The sequence below is a fragment of the Protopterus annectens genome, chromosome 12.part0 (assembly GCF_019279795.1).
Source record: "Protopterus annectens isolate FY-2018-M chromosome 12.part0, PAN1.0, whole genome shotgun sequence".
Classification (NCBI taxonomy): Eukaryota; Metazoa; Chordata; order Ceratodontiformes; family Protopteridae; genus Protopterus; species Protopterus annectens.
In genome coordinates, this window is record NC_056746.1 from 1525229858 (window position 1) to 1525251896 (window position 22039).

Consider the following 22039-nt stretch of genomic DNA (forward strand, 5'->3'; position numbering starts at 1 on the left):
CATTGGATTGTCTTTCCCAAGAAGTGCCCCACCCCCATCCAATTTGGGAAGTGTCTGTGGTCACTACAGCCTTGGGCTGAGGAAGGATCAAAGGATGGAGTAAAATCTGATCTGAGCGAATCCACCACAAAAGGTACTTTTGGCATGCTTGAGTTATTCTGATCTGGGTGGACTTCAGTTGATGTAGAATGGACCCTTGAGTTGTTAAAAGTCTATTGAAGAATTCTCATATGGTATTTTGCTAGTGGAACCAGAACTATCACAGCAGACATTGACCCCAAGGCTTGTAGAATTAATCGAGCTGATAGAGAAAAATTCTGAATTATCTTTTTTACTTGAAGTCAAATAGTCTGTACGCTTGTTAAGGGAAGAGAGGCTGTCACTGATACTGTATTGAACAAGGCCCACCTATGAACTCTAATGTTTGAGATGATTGTAGGTGAAATTTGTTGTAATTGATGGATGTCCTCCCATTTCACTGCTGCAGTATTCTTTACAATAAGGATCCTCTGCCAAGGGCAGCCCATCTGGCCAGTATACCAAAGCCTTTAGGTTGCTTTATGGTATGCCGTACATCACACATATGCTTCTCACATAATGTAGGGCATTAAAGTGACATCCAGACATACCATCCAAAGAACTTCTTTGCCACCAGTCTGAATGCCATCTCTTGATTGTCTGTCTGAATGCCCATTCCATTGCTGGTTCACCAAGCCATTTCAGATAAGTACCCCACTGGGGATTTTTGATCTTGTCTTTCTTTTTTGTATTGTTGTTTGTGGGGTTTCATGATATCCAAGAAGAGTAAATGCCAGTATGGGAGACAGATATCACATAAAGACCATGATGAGCAGTGCTTATTTTGTCTCAGTGCTTCCCATGACTATATGTCTTGTTCAATTTTTTCAGGCCTTTGTTCCTAAGACACTCCTTAGTCAGCTTTCTTCCTTGGCCTTGTATTTTGAAAATCAACATCTTAAGCTTTTAGCTAAACACACAATGAAAGGAACTTCCTGCTCAGAGGGACAGCAGTACATGAAGAAGGCCAAGAAGCCTAGGTCTGATTATTCTGCTGTGCAGCCTCCATCAGGTGTCTCTCCTGAGGCAAATGAAGACCCAGAGGTTCGCCTGGCTCTGCCATTGGATTCTTCTGTTGTGGCCATTTCAGAGGTCAGCATGGATCCAACCTTATGCATGTCCTTGGAGGCCTTGTAGACGTATGCTTCAGATGTTCAGGGAGAACCTCAGCTGATTATTTCAGAGGGTCTTAGGGGTGTGCTTCAGATTTTGGTCAGGGAGGAAGTTCTGACTACTACTATTGAATGCTGTTTAGGGTCAGAGCCTTCTAAGTTTTATAAGGCAGATGACCCCTTGAAGAAAAAGCAAAAGACTAAGTATATTTATCCAGTTCCTAAGGACCCACAGAGTGAATGGCAGAATTTTACTTAGGGGTTGTTTAATGCTTTGATGGCTTTGAACCCTCCTCATGGGGTCTCTGTTCCAGCCCTCTCCCCACGTCCTCCACTCCCCTTAAAAAAAAAAAAACGGAACAGGATTCCTCTGAGAAGGAGGTGGATTCAGATGAGGAATCCCTTGCTTATTCATCTCAGACTCCCTCTTCTTTAGACTATGGGTCTGAGGAAGAGGATATTACTGGTCCTAATGCTTCTTTCAAGGAAATGTATTTTGGGGATACAATCTCTAGAATGGAGTTTTTTAAAATGGGATTGTGCCCAGGTTTCTGAGGTATGGAAGAGGTATAACAAGTTCATGCAGATGGACTCTTCTAGACATTCTGCTGTTGTTCCTGTTTTGGCTGCCTTGTTGGATGCCTTTTCTAATGCACCTAAGGCCCCTGATTCCCAGGCCCCTGCCCCCAAGAAACCTGATAGGTTTTATAGGGTGCCTGAGGACTGTAAATTTCTATATAGGTGTCCTTCTGATGACCCTTCTGTGGTGTCTGTGGCTTCTGACAAGCCATCTCAGTTGCTGCCTTCTACTAAGTTACTTGCTTTTGATAAATACAGCAGAACTATGGAAAGGCTATGTAAGAAGGTTTATACCTCTGCTACCTTAGCTTTTCGGGCTGTAAATTATCAGATCCATATGTCCAGGTACATTTTGGCTCTTCTTTTTTAGGCTTGTCAGGTAATTTCTTATCTCCCAGACTCTGAAGGGAAATTCTGCTCTTTTCCAGTTAGAGACTTCATCCCAGGTGGCTCACCATTCCTTTAAGTGTAGTTATGATGCAAGAGATGCTTCTTCTAGGACTGTTGCCTTTGGTTTTGTGATGAGATATTCCTGGCTTTAGCTTCAACATTTGCCTGATGATGATGATAAGACTAAGTTGATGGATGCTCCTCTGGACAGCAAACACATGTTTGGTGAAGCTGCTGCTGATTTAAGTCTCTTCAGAATAAGGGCAAGGCCTTGCAGGAACTTAAACATGTTTTTTGTTTCTCCTGTGTATAAATTTCAAAGAAATTACCCCAATAAGTCAGCCTTTGTTTGTAGGCAGTCTCGCTGTCCACCCAAGGGTAAAAAGAATGGGAAGTGGGCTCCTCCTGCTAAAGCTACCCAAACGTCTGTACCACAGAAGTCTCCTTTTCCTGACAAACCAGGTGCTGCTTGACTGTCCTGTTCTTCTCAGCCACATCCCTCTTTTTCTTTGTCTTTCCATTATCCACCTTTGGAATTTCATAGTCTGGAAATCTCTTCCCCCTTTTATGGGCATTCCTCAGCCCTCTCAGGGCTTCTTTCCAGGGCTGCTTCAGGATCTCTTGACTCAGGGAACTATTCAGGAAGTTTCAGTTTCCCAGAGGAGGAAGGGGTTTTACTACATAATTTTTTGGTGCCCAGATAAGAGGGCACTTGGAGACCTATTCTGGACCTCTCTCATCTGAACACTTTTCTGAAGGTACCCTTTATTTGAATGTTGTCCCTTCAGACTTTGTTCCCTCCTCTTCTTCTTCAGGCTTATCTGGTGTCCCTGGATCTCAAGGATGTTTATCTTCATATCCCAATTCATTCCCTTTTCAGGAAGTTTTTATGTTTCTCAGTTGTTTCCTGGTGCATTCAGTTCTCTGCTTTGCTTTTTGGCCTTTCTACTGCCCCAAGGGTATTCATCAAATGCCTCGCTCCTGTAATTGCTTTTTGCAGGCTAAGGGGGATACAAGTCTTTCTCTACTTGGAAGACCTCCTGCTTCAGGCATCTTCTCCAGAGACTTTGTTGCAAAATCTTCATTTTGCAGTCTCCCTTCTGCAGATCCTGAAGTTCTCTATAAATTTCAAAAAGTCCTTTTGGACTCCTTCTCGGGATCATGTCTTTCTGGGGTGCAGGATCTAGACTGATCCTATGCTGGCATCCCTTCCTCCCTCCAATGCCCTAACTCTCATTTCCTTTTTTTTTCAATCCCTTCTTCCCCTGACCTCAGTAACAGCAACAGAATTTCTGAGAGCTCTGGGGTTCATGGATTCCATCATTCCTATGCTCCTTTTTGCCAAACTCCACATGAGAAAACTTCAGTGGTTTCTAAAGTCAGTTTGGCTTCAGTATTCTCATCACCTTAAATTTGTAGTTCCTCTTCTTCCATGTCTCAAGCAGGAACTTCATTGGTGGATTTAACAGCTGACTCATAATCCAGGGCTCTCTTTTCATCCATCTTTTCCCTCTCAGGAGCTATTCATAGATGCTGCACACATAGGAGGAGGAGCAGCTTTCGGCTCCCTAAAGGTGCAGTGAGTCTAGTCTCATCAACAAAGACCACATCAATGTCAAGGTGATGAGAGCTGTTCTTCTGGCTCTTCAGGCCTTTCATCCTCTTTCCTCCCCAGGATATCTCAAGGTGTTTACAGACCTTTGCCATTTGGCACTCCTAGTGTGGGAACTAGCTGTCCAATATCAAGTGACTCTTCAGGCAGTTTACATTCCTTCAGGTCAAAACATTGTGGCAGACTCTCTGAGCAGGTCCATAACTCAATCCCACAAATGGATGCTTCACAGGGATGTTTCTGGACATTGTCCACTAGTGGGGTACTCCTCAAATGGATCTTTTTGCCTCTCCACTGAACAGACAACTTCTATTTTGTGCCAGAGTCCTAGGTCCTCTGGTTTGGAAGGTGGACTCCCTCTCTTTTTCTTGGAAGGGGATGTTTCTCTATGCTTTTCCTCTCCTTCCCCTCATTCCAAAAATCCTGTTCTGAATACAGCAGAATGCTCCCAAAATCTTGTTGGTGACTCACTTTTGGCCAAGACGGCATTGGTTCCCTCTTCTGCATTTAACCAAGGGCAGTCATCACAAGTTACCTCACAGGGTGGACCTACTCACACAAGACAAGGGAACTCTCATCCATCCCCATCTGTCCACTCTTCAACTGACACTGAAGGATGAGATTTTGATTCCACATAAACACCTTTTTTCTGAGGACATGTTTAGGGTCCTGCAAGAGGCCAGGAAACCCACTACTAGGAAATCCTACTTGTCCAAATGGAAGAGGTTTTCTGTTTGGTGTCTTTCTTATGTCCTGGATCCACTTTCTTTGGATGTTCCTTTGGTTCTCTTATCTGTGTGAACTGCTCAATGCTAGGTTGGCTTATTCTTCTGTTAAGGCACACTTATCAGCTATTTTAGCTTGTTTGTATCACCTCCTTTAGCTTCTCGATTTGAAGCTAAACAATTCTTTAAAAGTGTCTTTCATATTATTTATTTTATTTTTATTTTATTTTACATTTGTTGACCGGGATAGTCTGACTGGATGCATGTCCATTTTCAGAGGTGGCCCGAGGAGAAAAGCTCCAAGGGTAAGCAGATACAGCATTACATAATACCAGCATTACATATTACAAACAGATTATTTACAGAGATTACATAAGTAAGCAAGTTAAACAAGTTCCACAGGTTAAAGTTAGTCCTGAGCACAAGTCAGGATTAAATTAAATTACACAGTAAACTGGTTAACAGATTTTTACACATTTGAGTTAGCCAGGCTTGATACATTGACATAGCCAGTTTAGGCCATATTAGGCCTCCCAGGAAGCCTGTTCCTCCTCCCTAGGATCTTAATTTTTTTTTAGAAAAATTGACCAAGGCTCCTTTTGAGCCTGCAGCTTCAGTTTCCTTGCAACATTGATCGTGGAAGACTGTACTTCTCTTAGCCCTTAATTCTGCTAGATTGGTGTCTGAGCTTCAAGCCCTTAAGGTTTGTCCTCCTTTTTTGGTGCTCCATAAGGATAGGGTGTCTCTTCATAGTAATCCTTCTTTTATGCCAAAGGTGGTGAATAAATTAGTTGTCCCTTAATCAGTCTATTCATTTACCCACTTTTTTCATAGACAACTCAGATTTTATTTGAATAAGACTAAGACTTTTTTGTAATTCTGATCAGCTTTTTGTTTCAGTCCATCCTAGGTCTTTAGGATTGGCTGGGTCCAAGCAAACAGTTTCTTCTTGGATTTCTAAAGCCATCTCTTTTTGTTATTCCTTTCATGGCAAGAGCCTCTTCTTTTAAGGCTCATTTTACTAGAGCTGTGGCTTCTTCTGCTGCTTTTTTCAAGGATTTGGATACTAACTCTATTCTTGAGTCAGCTGCTTGAACTTCTTTGCATATATTTACCAAATACTACAAGTTAGATGGAATTTCCAGAGCTAGAGATTGTTTTGCTAGGGTCATACTTCATGGATTCCTAGAGAGCTTTGCTGGTCTATCCTCCTCCCCCTTTTCTTCCTGAGTTTTTGCACTCTCCATATTGTAAAGAATATTGCAACAGTGTTATGGAAGGACATAGCACAGTTGTGTAAGATCTTACCTTAACTGTAGATGTCTTTCTCTTCACTGCTACAGTATCCACTCCCTCCTTCCTCCCCGTGGTCGATTTCCCTTCAAGAGTCTCCTTGGACTGGTGTTCCTACTGGGGCTTTCAATTTTGAGGATGGTACAGCCAGATGTTACCTTTATGGCCTTTGTAAAGAATACTGCAGCAGTGACGGGAAGGACATCTACCATTATGGTAAGATCTTACACAACTGTACTTTACTGCTAAATGAGAGCAAATCTTGTGTACATAGTTTCGTGCTTTTATAAGAAGATGCCTGATCGGAGTGGTTATGAGCCACTCGTTCAAGTACGGAAACACACAAAATCCCTGTAGTCTCGAGAGCTGTTACTACTGCCATGCATTTAGTGAACACCCTGAGGGCTGTGGTGAGCCAAAAGGGCAATGCTCAGAATTGGTAATGACTGCCTCCCTGCCAGAAGCATAGGTGTCTCTTGGATCGTCTGTTCATTTTTATGTGATAGTACACATCCTGAAGATCTGTTAAGCACATCCAGTCATCCTTTTGCAGGAAAGTTAAAATGGACTGAACAGTGACTGTCCGGAACTTTCTATGCTGAACTGATTTGCTCAGATTGTTGAGATCCAAAATTGGTCTCAAGTTCCCCGTTTTCTTTGGCACTAAAAAGAATATTGAGTAGGTTCTGGATTCTATCTTGTCTGGGGGGGGGGCCTCTTGGATGACTATTTTCTAGCAGCTTTTTTTATTTCTAGAGGTGCTGCTTTCCTCTGAGTGGAACATTGAGAATTTTGTTTAATGTTTAAGGAGGGAGTAGGGAAAAAGGAATTATATAACCTCCGGAAATAATACTCTGCACCCATGAATCTTTTGTAATGTCTAGCCAGGCTTTCTAGTGCAGATATAGATGACCCCCGACTCCTTCCAGAGGCAGACAATTGGGTCTCCTTTTAGGAGTGCTGGTAGGGTCTGTCAGAAAAGGAATCTCTGGATTCCTGGTTCTGCAGGCCTCCTCTGCTACGTGGGCAGTGTCTTCCTTTAGAATTCCTCCCTTTGCCCCGGGGGAACTATCTACACGTGGATTATGGAAAGGACCTGGGACTTCCTGAACCACATTTGTTGACCACCTCATTGATTCCTAGAAAGGGTTCTTTGAGGAGTCGAAAAACGTATGTCCACTGCAGGCAGGGTCTTACCATCTTGTTCACATCTGGTGAGTGTGTCTTTAATTTTAGGGCCAAATAAAGAACTTCCTTCAAAGGGTGCTTTGACAAAGAAGGCTTGAAGGGCTGTGTGAAATCACACAAGTGCATTCAGGTATGTATCCCAATGGAAATACCTGAACCTGCTGCCCTTGATATACCTTTAGCTGCATGTGAAATGAGTGTCATGGATGAATTTGTGATAGATTGTAGGGTAGCCAGCTGAGGCAGTAGAGCTCTGTGCCTTCTTGGGAAGTAGTGGTCCCAGAGAGGGATTTGGAAAGTTCTCTAATCAAGTTCCTCTGCAGTCTAGTGAAGTGTGCCAAACAATTCAGAGACCTTATTGCGAAGGTCGTTGAAGCATATATACACTTCCCAAATCTGTCCAGTGTCCTGGGACACTCTGTTAGGGGGATGGACAGATGAACTCTGTGCTGCAAGTTCTTTCTTTGTGGACACCGCCATGACCATAGCATCTACTGGTACTCCTTTGCTCCAAAACTGTCTTCCTTTCAGTGAAGCCAGGATCCTGTCTGGTCTGTTGGGGATCATCTTAATAGAGTCGGGTTCTTTCCACTCTCACCTAAAGAGCAAATCAATGAGCTTATCAGTGGGCAAAGTTATCCAAGAGGTAGCTGGGGCAGACCAAAAGGCTTCCAAGAATACCAATTCTTCTTGGAAAGGGTTATTGGTAGACCAAACAGTCCTTTTCCTGAGGATTTCCAGAATGAAAAGGAGATATCATCAGGTGGTGATTTTGGAGACCCTTTCCCTTCATCGAAAGTGATATTTTCTGTGACCAACACTTGAGGACAGTCCCTTCTCTTGCACTTTATCTTCCTAGGGATGTTCTGGAGAAGTATCAGAATATATGACTGTACCCTGCTGGGTAGCGTGGAGACTTTGGGCTGGCTATACCTGTGGAGTGAAGTGATGAGGCTCAAGGCACAAAGACATATGGGATCTAGAAGGAAGATCAGAAGGGGGTGGAATCATCCATCTTCCAGATGCAGAGAACACTGTCTCTCCCACCTCAAAGGCAGAGTGCTGTGGGGAGGAGGAGGCCGACTGAGCTGAGAAGACATTCTTCTGGACCATCAGAACCCTCTTTCCCAAAGGCAGACTACCTAAGGCAGACGTCAGAGCCAAACTGTCCAATGCTGAGGCTCTGAGAGGCAGAGACATTTCTGAAAACTTTGGAGTTGAATCCAACAGTTCAGATCCAGCAATGACACTATGGCTCTGAAAGTCATCTGGTTCCGACACACTTGGAGCCGGTGCACTCAGAGAATGCATTGGAGCTGAAGATACCACAATGTTCAGATCTGACACAGCCTGTCCCAGAATCCAGGGGTTCAGAAACCAAGGATCAGATCGAAGAAGGAGCCGAGATGGTTAGAGTAGCACTAGTAACGGTCTACAGACCCAAACAGGTAGTAGCTGGGAGAACTCCAACTGAATCTATGAAACTTCCTCATCATCCTATCCATGTCCAACTCTGTCAGACTCCTGGAAGAATGAGAGGACGATGCCACCAAAGGATACCTAGAATGTTAGCGTCTCTCAAAAAAAACATGATGGCAGCTGGGAAGGGGCTAGGTCCAAAGAGGACACATACTGGGAAAGAGGGAGAAATTTCGGATCTAAAGGTATTTGATCCAATGAAGCAGATCAGGTCCCTGATGCCAATAGATCTGAAGATTTACTCTTCAAATCCGACTTTTTTGATAATTAAAGGGATGGCTCCATGGTAGGATCAAAGGATGGAGTGGAGGATCCAGAAGAGTCTGACAGGCACTTCCTGGGCTCCTTTTTGTCTGATTTGATGGTTTGAGCTCCAGATATCTATTCCCAGAAAGTTGTAGGCAGAAGACCATTTAAAATAAGTTTGTTCATACAGCCTACTAATGCTCATGGGTTAAACGCTTTGCAAATGCCACACTGTATCTTTAAATGAACAGGGCCTAAACAATGTACACACAAGTCACGTGCATCAGAAAGTGGAATCTTGTGCCCGCACTCCTTACAGTTTTTAAAACCTGAACGCTTTTCAGCCATCATGAAAAAATATGGTACTAAGGATAAGTATAAAGGAAAAGGTACAGTTTTGTACCTACCATAAATGTAGATGTTCGAAGATCCACATTGCTGCAGTCCTTACACTTGGGTAGTCCGCTGTCCTCGGTCGGCCCGAATATCAAAGTATAAGGCTGACGTCGGTCAGGGCGCATTTGACTGACATCAGGACGTCAGGGTACAAATGCGCATGACCGACGTCATATCCTCAGTCTTTTCTTGCCCCAGATGTCAGAATACCCTAAAAATAAAGGTCAAAACCAAAAGACAGCAAACAACCAACCAACCACCCTTGCACTAACTATATGTACAATATATACAATATACACAAAATGTACAACCCAATCCACACAACCACCTCTAACTACAGAGGGGAAGGAGGGAGGGTAAATTGGACTGCAGCAATGTGGATCTTCGAACATCTACATTTATGGTAGGTACAAAACTGTACTATGTTCTTCATCTCACATTGCTGCAGTCCTTACACTTGGGTAGAATCCCAAAGCAGAGGTAAGGGAGGATGGCTAACTACAAGGAAGCAGGAGCTGCCAAAATGCCCTGCAAAACAGCAGTGGCAAAACCAGCCCTGGACTTAGAGTAAAGTGGCAGGTGATAATGCCTAGAGAAAGTATGCACAGAACTCCAAGTAGCTGCCTCCAAAATATCCTTGGTTGCCACTCCCCCAAAAAAGCTGTTGAAGTGGCAGTAGCCCTAGTGGAATGAGGCCTAATCCCAGCTGGAATCTCCTTGCCATGATGGGAATAACAGAAAGCAATGCAAAACCCAATCCACTTAGAAATAGTTTGTTTTGATACAGGCTTGCCCTGAGAACTCAAAGCAAAAGAAACAAACAACTGCTGAGACTGCCTGAACCCTTTAGTTCTGTCCAAATAATAACGCAACTGCCTGTGGACATCTAAAGTGTGCAAAATCTTTTCCCCTTTATTTTGGGGATTTGCATAAAAAGTAGGCAAATGAATAGTTTGGTTTAAAGCCACACTAGAAACCACCTTAGGCATAAAGGAAGGATTAGTACGTAATGATACCCTATCCTTATGGAAAATCAAGAAAGGCTCAACCGCCATAAGGGCCTGTAATTCAGAAACCCTTCTTGCAGAGGTAATGGCCAACAAAAAGCAGTCTTCCATGATAAATATTTCAACTCAGCAGTAGCTGCAGGCTCAAAAGGTTGTAGAGTGAGTTTCTCCAACACAAAATTGAGATCCCAAGCAGGAGTAGGAGCTCTTCGGGGGTCTTATATTCTTTGCCCCTCTAAGAAATTGCTTGAACAAAGGATGAGAAAACAATGGTGGGTTGCAATCATAGTGAGCTGAAATTGCTGCAGCATGAACTTTAATAGAAGAGAAAGACAAACCTTTGTCTAGTAACTCAGTAAGATATTGAAGAGCCACACATAAATTAGGCTCAGAAACATCAAAATCTTTTGCTGCACTCCAAAACAAAAATGTCTTCCATTTGTCTGCGTACACTTTCCTTGTACTAGGCCTCCTAGCTTCCAAAATAACATTCAAAACTTGCTGAGGAAGTGGAGGCCCACTATGGTTCAAAACAGAATATGCCAGGCTGTTAGGTGCAGAGAGTGAAGCTTGACATTTAGCAAATGGCTGTCCTCCTGCGACAACAGGTGTGGAATCGAAGGCAAAGGCCATGGAGGCTTCCGTACCAGACTTCTCAGTAATGGGTACCAGTGTTGTCGAGGCCAATCCGGAGCTATTAAAATCATCCTTGGCTTGTCCTGTCTGACCTTTAGAAGTACCTTTAGGAGGAGAGGCAGAGGTGGAAAGGCATACACATGAAGATTGCTCCAATTGAAAGAAAGAGCATCCACTCTCCAAGCTGTGGGATGAAACCTTTTTGTGCAAAACTTTGGCAGCTGATGGTTTAGTGGAGAAGCGAACAGATCTATGTCTGGAGTTCCCCAGGACGCTGTCAATTTCTGAAATACATGAGGATCCAATTTCCACTCGTGGGGATCCATAATCCGTCTGCTCAACACATCTGCTAAGGAGTTCTGTGCTCCTGGCAGAAACCTTGCCTGAAGATTGAGCTGTAAACTGAGAGCAGTCTCCCACAATATCATTGCTTGCCTGCATAGAGGATAAGATAGTGTTCCCCCTTGCTTGTTGATGTACCACATGACAGTTGTGTTGTCTGTTAGAATCAACACCTGCCCTGGAAGAAGTAATTCCTTGAAAGCAATTAATGCAAACTGGACTGCTAACATCTCCTTCATGTTGATATGTAGATGTTGAAGTCTGACAGGCCACTTGTTTTGTATCCACTTTCCATTTAGATGAGCTCCCAAGCTTTGTCTGAGGCATCTGTCGTTAAAATCTGACTCGCCTCTGGCCGGGTCACAGAGAGTCCCTTGTTTAGGTGACATTCCTGAGCCCACCACAAAAATTCCTTTTGAATGCAAGGTATTATTTGAATGACAGTGTCCAGATCTTGGCAGTGCTGTGTCCATACATTTTGAGATACCATTGTAGCTTCCTCATATGCAGTTTGGCATTGGGAAGCACCAGAATACAAGATGCCATGAACCCTAAGGCTTGAAGGACTGTCCTTGCAGTCAGCCCGGACTGATGAGATAGTTGATGGAAGTAAAGGGATAGACTCTTTTGTTTGTCCAGGGTTAAAACGGCCATCTGGGATGCTGTATTCAGTCTCACACCCAGAAAGCACATGTCTTGAGAGGGTACTAGACTGGACTTTATTTCGCTTCACAGAATACCCTAGGCATCTTAGCACTGCTATCACATATTCCAAATGATGAAGAAGCTCTTCTCTTCCTTGAGCCAGAATTAGGCAGTCGTCCAAATAAGGATAGATCTGTATTCCTTTTAGTCTGAAGAAAGCTATCACTGGAGCCAGAACTTTCGTGAACACTCTGGGCGCAGTAGATGAGCCAAAGGGCAATGCAGAGAACTGATAGTGAGAAGTCCCAGCTCGAAAACGCAGATACTTTCTGCAACTTAGTCTGATAGGAACATGAAGGTAAGCCTCCTTGAGATCCAAAGTTACCATCCAATGATCTTTGCCCAGCAGAGGTAAAAGCTGCTGCAACGTCAACATTTTGAACTTGGGAATGTCCAGATAAGTGTTGAGGATAGATAAATCCAAAATTGGTCTCCACGTGTTCCCCTTCTTTGGTACTAGGAACAGGCGAGAATAAAATCCTAGGCCCACTTCTGGCAGAGGGACCGGCTGTATGGCCCCTAGTTGGAGCAACAGAGAAACCTGTTTGTGAGCCTCTAGTCTTTGTTGAGGAGGAACGTCTGGCATGCCTTTGAAAGGAGGCAAGGTATGGAAATAAAACCTGTAGCCGTGGTGTATGATATCCAAAACCCATCTGTCCTGGGTAATTAAACTCCAATTTTCTTTGAAAAGTGCCAACCTTCCTCCCAAAGGTGCTGCCAGACGAGCAGGCTCTGGCAGCTGAAAAGGTAGGTCATTGGGTCTGCTTACGAAAGGACTGACCCCTGCCCTCACCCGAAGCCTGTGCAGGAGAACTCCCTGTTCTAGGCCTGAAAGAACCCTGGGCTCTGCCCTTACCACGTCTAGATCTGCCCCTAGACTGTGAATCATAAGAAGGATACGTCCACCCTTTAGTAGGCCAATTTCTACTAAACTTTGGAGGCTGGACCTGCAAAAAATCTTTAACAGTCTGCATAGACTTAGCCTTGTCTTCCATTTTCTTTAAAACTGTCTCAACAGGAGGACCAAACAACACGTCAGATTGTAAAGGAGCATCTAAAATCCTTGTTTTAACATGTTCGGACAAATTCTGATCCCTCAGCCAGGCGTGCCTGCGAAGAACTGACCCAGTGGCAGCCACCCTAGACGAGGCCTGTACAGCATCAAAACCACATTGCAAAGAATGCTTACCCACCTGTTCAGAAACATGCACTAAATCTTGCAACTCCTTACAATCAATACCTACTGCCAGAGCATCAACCTTAGACTTCAATTGTGAAAAGAGATAATTTTGGTATTTCAACATGTGAAACTGGCAATTCAGAGCCCTCATAGCAAGAGTGGAAGAAGTATAGACTTTCTTTCCCCATCTATCCAAGGCCCTAGCCTCCTTGTCTGCAGGAACCGGATTCTTAACAACAGAAGCCTTAACACCTTTAGGCCCCTGGCTAACAGTTTCTGGGTCTGCCCTAGGACTCTTAAAAAGATACTTATGAGCTTCAGGCACCCTGTAATACCTATCCGGCTTAACAGGAGCAGGAGGCAAAGAATCAGGATTAAGAGAAGCTTCTGTAAAAACATCTTCCACTACATCCAAAACAGGAGGTATAGCCAAAGGCCTATGCTGGGGTAAAAACAGAAATTCCCTAAGCCTTTTCCTGGAATCAGAGAAGTCCTGACCTTCCCATTTAAAATGCTCCCTCATGGAATGAAGAGTTTCTGAAAAGAAAAATCCTCAGGAGGAGTAGCAGAAGGAGTAGAATCATCCACATCAGAATCAGAATAAGGAGAGTACTCCTGCAAGTCTTCAGCCGAAGACTCTGAAACATCTGAAGCCTGCTCAAAACCCCCCAGCTCAGGCTCCACCCTAGGTCTCTTATCAGGAGGGGGCATAGAACCCCTAATCAAAGTAATCAAATCTTCTGCCATTTTAAGCATATGCTTCTTGGGCACAGTACCTGAAGAGCTAGGGGTAACACCAACTGAAGCTAAACCTGGCCTGCCCCTGGGAGAAGCCTTTGAAACAGAAGGAGAGGGCCTAGCCACCTTAGGAAGGGAGGGGAGTATAGTAACATGAGAAGCCCCCTCAGCCTGACTAGTCTCCTGAGAGGCCACATCTTGCATTAACAAGGTCTCACCCTGGGAACACAAAGAAACCTCCGGTGGAGCCACCGGCACCTCTAAAGAACCGGCGTCTGGTACAGACGGTTCTTCTAGCCTAGGCTTAACTGCCTTGTCCTTGCGCTTCTTCGAAGAAGCGGGCGTCGGAGCATCCGACGGCATTTTATAGTTGCACCGCTTCCCAAAGACTAACCTTGCACAATCCAACCTTCTCTTTATAGTGCGTTTATTAAATCTAGCACAAGAGCGACAGCCAACAATGTCATGCTCAGGCCCTAAGCAAGGAATACACAAAGTATGATAATCTCTATGCGGTATCTGTTTCCCACAAGAAATGCAATTATTAACTTTTTCTGACATCCGGTAAATGACTGAGGCAAGAAAAAACTGAAATATTCCCCAACGGGGTACTTAGCCAACTTTGAACTCGGTCTGAAACTTCTAAATCGAAAAATCTCAGAACGCCAACCGGCACTTGCAATACTGCTTCTGCATCGGACCATGCGGCAAAAAAGACTGAGGATATGACGTCGGTCATGCGCATTTGTACCCTGACGTCCTGATGTCAGTCAAATGCGCCCTGACCGACGTCAGCCTTATACTTTGATATTCGGGCCGACCGAGGACAGCGGACTACCCAAGTGTAAGGACTGCAGCAATGTGAGATGAAGAACATCTTTTTTTTTTTAATGAAAGTAAGAAGAAAGAAATGAAAACATTTACCAATTGTGGTAATCAAGAAATTACTGCAGGGGTATCTTAAGGAAAAGAAAAGGTAATTGCCAACAATGGTGGCTAGAATTACACTAACATATAGTGTAGGATAAGGGAAGACTATAAAAGATATGAGAAAATGCAAGAACAGAAATAAAAAAATAAGTAATTATAATTAAAGTACTTAATTGACAAGTAAATACACTAAAGCTTGAGAACTCACAGCAACCCCGTCCATACGGGAAGGAGGCAGACAAGATCTGAGGTATGGTAGGGGACTAGACCATTATGGGTAGCAGAGGAGCTCAAGAGTTTTTGTGCCCACAATCTGCAAAAAGCAGCTGATTCAGGTCCAGGGGGTCGTATCCAAACCCAGTTATCGAGGAATGAATGAAAATTGACAAGATCAGATCTTTTTTTTTTTTTTTTTTTTTACTACCTTGCATGCCAGTAGCAGCTGGCTCTTTGGAAGAGGTGGTATTGCCAGGAAAGGGGAAAATTATAGTATACCCTATGGCCACTATCTCCCTCTTCCACTTTTTCACTGCTGTTGAAGGAAGTCTTTTCACCTAGGATATCTATTGTAGAGGAAGAAAGGCTACAGTCATAGGTGGGTGCTGTAGTTGTTAATGGCTGGAAGTGATCTGCCTCTTGGCCTTCATCCCTGATGTTGCTTGGTGTGATCCTTTTTGCCTTTCCATGACTGTTACATTTCATACTGTCTACACTGTTGATGTTTTGTTTTCCTCATTTGAAACAGCAAGTCTTTGGAGAGAGAGTTGTTGAAATTCCTGGGAATAACAGATGATTTCATTTTTTTTTCATATTTCCTTTGAAGGGGTCTCTGAACAGGTTATCTTTATTAAGGTATGCATTGAAAAGCTGGCCTGTAACATCTTTAGAGAAGGGTTGGATATGTAGACATGCATGCCTGTGGAAAACGGGGTTAGATGCAGCAGCCCCAAACCATGCATTTTTACAGTGTCATGGTGTCACAAAGGGACTGAAGAAGTAGCTGTAAGCAAAAGGGTTTTGTTTATCACGTTTCCCTACCTTAGCTACTGTCTGAGATAATGTGGATGCTTTTTATTTAAGGAGGACATCTGAAGTTTACTTCTGTAATTTTTTAGGACTATCCCAGTAGAACAGAATTCCAAGATGACTGCACATTGAGCAGCAGGTTGTTTGTAGCTCTCCCAATGAGAAAATGAAAGTGGTAAAAAAACACCCATAAAAGTTAACAAATTTGGATGTAATTCAGTTACTGGTGAGTCATTACACTGCATGGATGCCAGCAAATAAAAATATTAGAGGATATTAAAAAATCAACCTTAAAAGAAGTCCTTCATTAGGAAAGTACCTTCCAGCTGTTCATTAGTTTAGAGAGAGAAAAATAAATAAATGAGATGCACCCAGTGGTGTTTAAAATAAGTGAGACACTGGAGGGATATAACTCAAATAGGCTGGGCAGAAAGGAAGAAGCTTTTAAATAGCTATTCACATGAACTGATATAACTGCAAAAGGCAAAGGTTGGACTGAAGGAAAAACTGGCTGAATATGAGGCATCTCAAGAAGAAATGTTTCAGAAAACTGAGTTAGAAGACAGATTACTGGATGGAATAAATTGCATTAATTTTATGAAAATACAAATAGGCAACTAGACTTGTATTGCACAGCAGACATTGTTAATCAAGAGGACACATTATGTATGTGTTCCAAATTTGGCTGTGAGAAAGCAACCAAGACCTGTATTAGTAAAGATGTAGTCATGCCCCCAGAATGAGCTCCTTCTGACAAAACTGTGGCAGAAAGTAAAAGTATGAAAAATTGGGAACAGCACAGTGTTTGTGAAAAATGATTATTCACTGCACACCAGCAGAAGAGAAGCAAATGTATCATTGCATTTAGGGGATGTTGATAGGCATGTGTGAGATTCAAATTGCTATATCCACCTGTTTTCAGAATATTGTACTTGCAGGGTCAAATGCATTTTTGGAAGCAGACCAGGTTAAGATGAAGTAAGTGGTTCCTTCTTCTCATTCTTTGGACAGTTACAATGCCCACACAATTTGCCAGTAAAACATTTCCATTATTCCTAACTAAAATGTTTGAGTAACAGAAAAAGCTCAGGAGCTGACAAAAAAATGAGAACCTTGGACTTGAACCAGATGTTTTGAATGGCAAGATGATGAGGAAGACCAATAATAATGTGAAATTAGTGAATAAATGGGAGAATTGTAAAGTCTCATTTCCCATTAGATGTACTTTAGACATGAGAATTGTTCTGCAAGAAGAAGGGTCTGAAAAGGACTGGAAGTTCGACCATGTTAAATTGGCGGGAGTACTTGGAAGCCTAATTCCCACCAATGTAATATTTAGGACAATGAAGGGACTAAAGTAGTAGCTGCAAGTAAAATGGTTTTGTTCTTAATAGCAATTGCGTAATACATTTCCTGTTGAAAGTTGCATGCTATTATAAAGCAGTTCTGTATAGTATGCAGAGTTATTTTATGTGTGAGTTGGGGTGGTGGTTTTATACACTGTTTACACTAGTGATATTAAAGTAAGAAGGCAGTTTTTTCTTGGTTGCAATGTATCCATGATTTAGGCTACGACAAGATAAAGCATTATAATGTGATCTTGGGCTACATGGGGTGTAAATGTTAGATCGCATCATCATCAACCCTATTTTCCTCAAGTCTTCATCAGATTGGCTTTTGCTTTTCTGCATGTGTCCAAAACCACTGTAATCTGTTCTCTCTGACCTTTTCTGAAATTGGAGCTACTTTGGCTTCTGCTCTTATGTTCTTGTTCCTTCATCTGTCCCACAGTGTGCATCCTACAACTCATCTCAGGCACATCATTTCCATTACCTCTAGCTTCCTCAACTGCTTTGCCTTTTCTGCCCAGTTTTCTGTACCGTACAGTAATACTGGTTACACCACTGTTTTAGTACACCTTATTTTTAAGCTTCCTTGGCATTCTTCTGTCATACACTACCCCTGACACTCTGTGCCAGTTTGCTCCAGCCCCTATGATTCTAGCTTTGACCTTCTCATTCAGACTTCCTTTCTCCTCAACCACCCCTCCCAGATACTTATTACTTAAGCTATTAACCTGTTCCAATATTTTCGCTTCTGTCTCAATTTTCAGCTTATGAGTTCCCCATTTGCTGCCATTACAACTGTCTTATCTGTACTCAGTTTCATCCCATGTGCCTTCAGTTTTGCATTCCATTCCCCTACCCTTTGCTGTAATTCTTGATCAGATTCTGCCTGTAATGCCACATTGTCTGCATACAACTTTGTTGATCTGTCCCATCTGACCTGTTTGCTCATGTAGTCCATCACCAGTATGAACAGCATTGGGCTTGGAGCTGAACCCTGATGCACACCTACTCCCACTGGGAACCTCCTCAGTAAGACTAAACACTGTTCATACTTGAGTCATTGGGTCCTTGTACATAGCTTGCAGCACTTCTACCAATGTTTCTGGGACCAAGCCACCACAGGACTGCCCAAATCAGCTTTCTTGGGACATGCCATATACTTTCAGTGTAGATATGCCCAGTTAAGTTCAAGTGTTTGTCTCACTGCAAACATCAGGTCAGTTGTGCTGCATTCTGATCTGAATCCATATTGCTCATTTTTCATCTTACTTTCTACTGCTCTTTGGCTTCGTTTATCATTCACCTTCTCCAGAACTTTCGTACAGTGTGATAGGAGTTTGATCCTTCTGTACTGCCCACAGTTGTGAAAGTCCTCAGTGTTCTTGAACACTGACACTAATATGCTTATTCTACAGTCATTTGGGATACGCCTTTCTCTCTGCACTGCTGTGAGTACCCTCAGAAGCTATTTTACCCATAGCTCACGCAACATCTTAATCATATCTGGTGTGACCTCATCTAAGCCTGCTGCTTTCCCTGACTTTGTTTTCCTTAGTGATGTTCTTCCTTCTTCTATGGTGGTCTGTTCCTCTTCTCTCACCATATACTGTGTCTGGGATAGTACAGCTTCTTTGGGGGTTTCTTTATTCAGAAGTTGGTGGAAGTACTCCTTCCATCTGCCTTTGATATCCTGTGGACTGGTGAGCAGGTTGTTGCTGGCATCCCTTATGAAAGGTGTCTGACCATCTTTATCTTTGTCTTTGCCTTGCAACCTGATAAGAGTTTCTTTGTGCCATCTACTGAGTCATTTTCCAGAAATTGGTAGAGTGCCACTGATGCCTTGCACTTTGCTGTTGCAACTCTTCTCTTAGCCTGTTTGTTGAACAACCAGTATTCCATCCTAGCCTGGTGTTTTATATCTCCCAAGTTTTTCTTCATTACAGCTGAGTGTGCCTCCAGCTGTTTCTGCAGTTACCTCCAACTGCACCTCTAGACATCAAATATTGTTTTTTCATATTTGCATGAATAATTCCAAAGCCATGTTACATACAAGGTATCAAAATGTTTTATCTTGAAGCATACATGATGGCAAACACAATTGTATTGATATTTGACCTCTGTCAATGCATATTTGTTAAAACTGTCAGGTGATAACCAGCCGTACAGAAAGACACTGAACAATTTCTACATGATCTATATACTGGATATCATGATAACTCTAAGGGCAATTTATTGGCCACTTTTGATGTCTCCCTTTTTACATGTATCCCCAATGGTGAGGATGTTAACATAGTGAGGAGATATTTAATCAGGTCTGGGAAGATTTGTCTTCCACAAATTGAATTTTTGTGTATGTTGTTGGAAATGGTCCTTGACCATAACATTAAGGGGTTGGGAGGGTGGCCTAATGGTTAAGATGTTTCCCTTGCAAACACAAGGTGCAGGGTTCGAGTCTCACAAGGGATAATTGGCTAGGCTTAAAATGGCTCACAAGGGCAGTTAGCTTAGTACTAATCTATGAACCTATGTTTCGTGATGTATGTTATTGGCAACTTGCTGGTGTAGCTATGGGCACCAGCTTTGCCAATTCTTATGCCAACATAGTTATGACTGAATGGGAACATTATTTTATTTTTGGCCTATATAATTCATCTATTGTTTTTTTATCTATGTTTTGTCGATCTTTTTCTCATTTGGGAAGGCAGTGAACAGGAACTGTTGGAATTCTGTACCTATTTGAATACTACCAGCGCTTTTTTGCAGTTTACTATTCAATACTCTGCCAGTTCTATTGATTTTTTTAGATGTTACAGTATCCAAGATAGGTAATTCATTGTCTACCAAGTTGCATAGGAAGGAATGTTGTTATCCAGCTTTCCTACAATGACAAAGTATGCATCCAGAATGTACATTCAGTCGTGTGATGAAAGGTCAAGCGTTTAGGATTTCTCGTTTGTCATATGAAGAACATGACTTTGCATCTAGTTTGAGACAACGTGTAGTAGAATTTGAAGGCAGAGGATATAAATCTGACGAAATCTCTAAAACCTATAGAGAAGTGACTAGTGAGAGGCAAGGTAGAGCTTTCCCTTATTATAGTGATCGACCAAGAAACATAAATATAAAGTCTTCTATGTTGAGCCATGTTCCTAGAATTGTGTCCTATACTAGTTATATTAATAGGATCCAACATATTGTCAAGAAAAATTGGCCTATTTTACTTACGGATGTTGACACTACAGCCATTGTTGAATGTAGACCTAAATTTGTGTATAAAAATAAGAGAAATCTGAAACAATATTTATGCTATTTATAATATGCCCACACCAAATTTAGGATTTACAGGAGGCACCCGTAAATGTGCCCAGTGCCAATACGTAGATGAATCCATATTCTTTAGGCACTCTGATAACGGACGCCTATGGGAACTGAGACGTCAGGCTAATTGTGATACAAAAATGTGTTGTATTTTGTTTATTGTACATGATGTTTCAGGTTTTATATAGGGAAAACAAATCTACGTCTTAGAGAGCGCATCAGAGATCATGTCTATTGTACTACGAAAGGACTAGAACATAGTGCCCCTAGCTAAGCATACATTGAAGGAAGGGGCGCAACATATATTTTTGTTTCAAGCTTTACATGTTAAAGAAAATGTTAGACAAGGTGATTTAGTTAACATCACGGAGACAGTGGAACTCCAGTGGATCTTGAGACTTGGTTCTCATAGGGGTCAAGGTGTGAATGACAGTGTTCCCCTTAAACCTGTCTTAAAATCTAGAAGGGTCAATAAACATAAAAACAAGAAATGTAGTGTCTATTATTCATAGTTCTATATTTTTTTTAATATACTCATTAGCTATGGTATATGTTCTTATTTATTGTTTTATACCCTAATATATGCATTTAGAATGAATTTACATATATTCTTAATGAATGCACACTTTTTGATGAATGTACACACGTATATATTTTTTATGCATCTGTGGTTTTAAATTTTAAATTAATTATTCAGTGAGAATTCTCTGCAAAGTGATTGGCTGTTAGATTTTTAAATTACTATTTAAGATGTGTATGAAGTTTTGCTCTCTTGGTCTGATGAAGCAGTATTGATTTATTGTGAAAAAGCTTACCATTGTAATAAACTTGGATTTTGTTTTATAACAGCTGATACTTGAATTTGCGTTTTTTTCTCTGCCTGGGTGTTTTGTATTTAGACTTTTTACATTTTCGCTTTTGGGTTGTTTGGGCTGTTCATTTTTTAAAGGTTCAAGCCACACCCACTGGGAGTTAGAGGTACACACTCAAATGACCTGCAGTGGAGTGAGTGAGTTAAGCTGCAGATGAGGGAAATGTTTTCAAGCAAACAAGAAAGAAAAATAAGAGACAGGGTGAAAAGCATGAAATGTAGTAGCTCATTCTAGCATTTGCAAAGTTATTACATGTTAAATTTCCATTAAAAAGAAGTTCTATACTCACCATAATGTTCTGTCTGCGTTGTCCATTTTCATTCTTCCTCCATTGTTGGGCTTGGATCCCAACCTCGGTTATTAGTAAAGCTTGTGGTAGTCAAATAGCTCTGGAGCTTCTCCCTTACCCATAATGCTACCCCTGACATACCCCAGATCTTGTTTGCTGCTCTATCTAGAAGCGAAAACTGCCAAAATGTATACAGAAATTTTGTGTACGTCCTACAGAAGGAACTATATTTGGAGCTCCATCAAAAAGGACAGTGGTGTCCTTTTAATATCTCATTCTTCCAGAACTTTTTGAAACAAAGGATGCAGGTTGATGTCTGGGAAGTTGAGAAAGAATGAAAATGGACAACACCAATGGAATATTATGGTGAGTACATAACTTCTTTATCTGATTATGTCAATTTTTGTTCTATCCTCAACTGTTGGGACAGAGTCCTCAGCTACTTAAAATGCCGGGTGGACTCTAAGGATATTCCTGAACACAGTTGAACCAAAAGATGGTCTACCCCTTGAGACTAGATCTAATATGTAATGAGTGATAAAGGTTTGA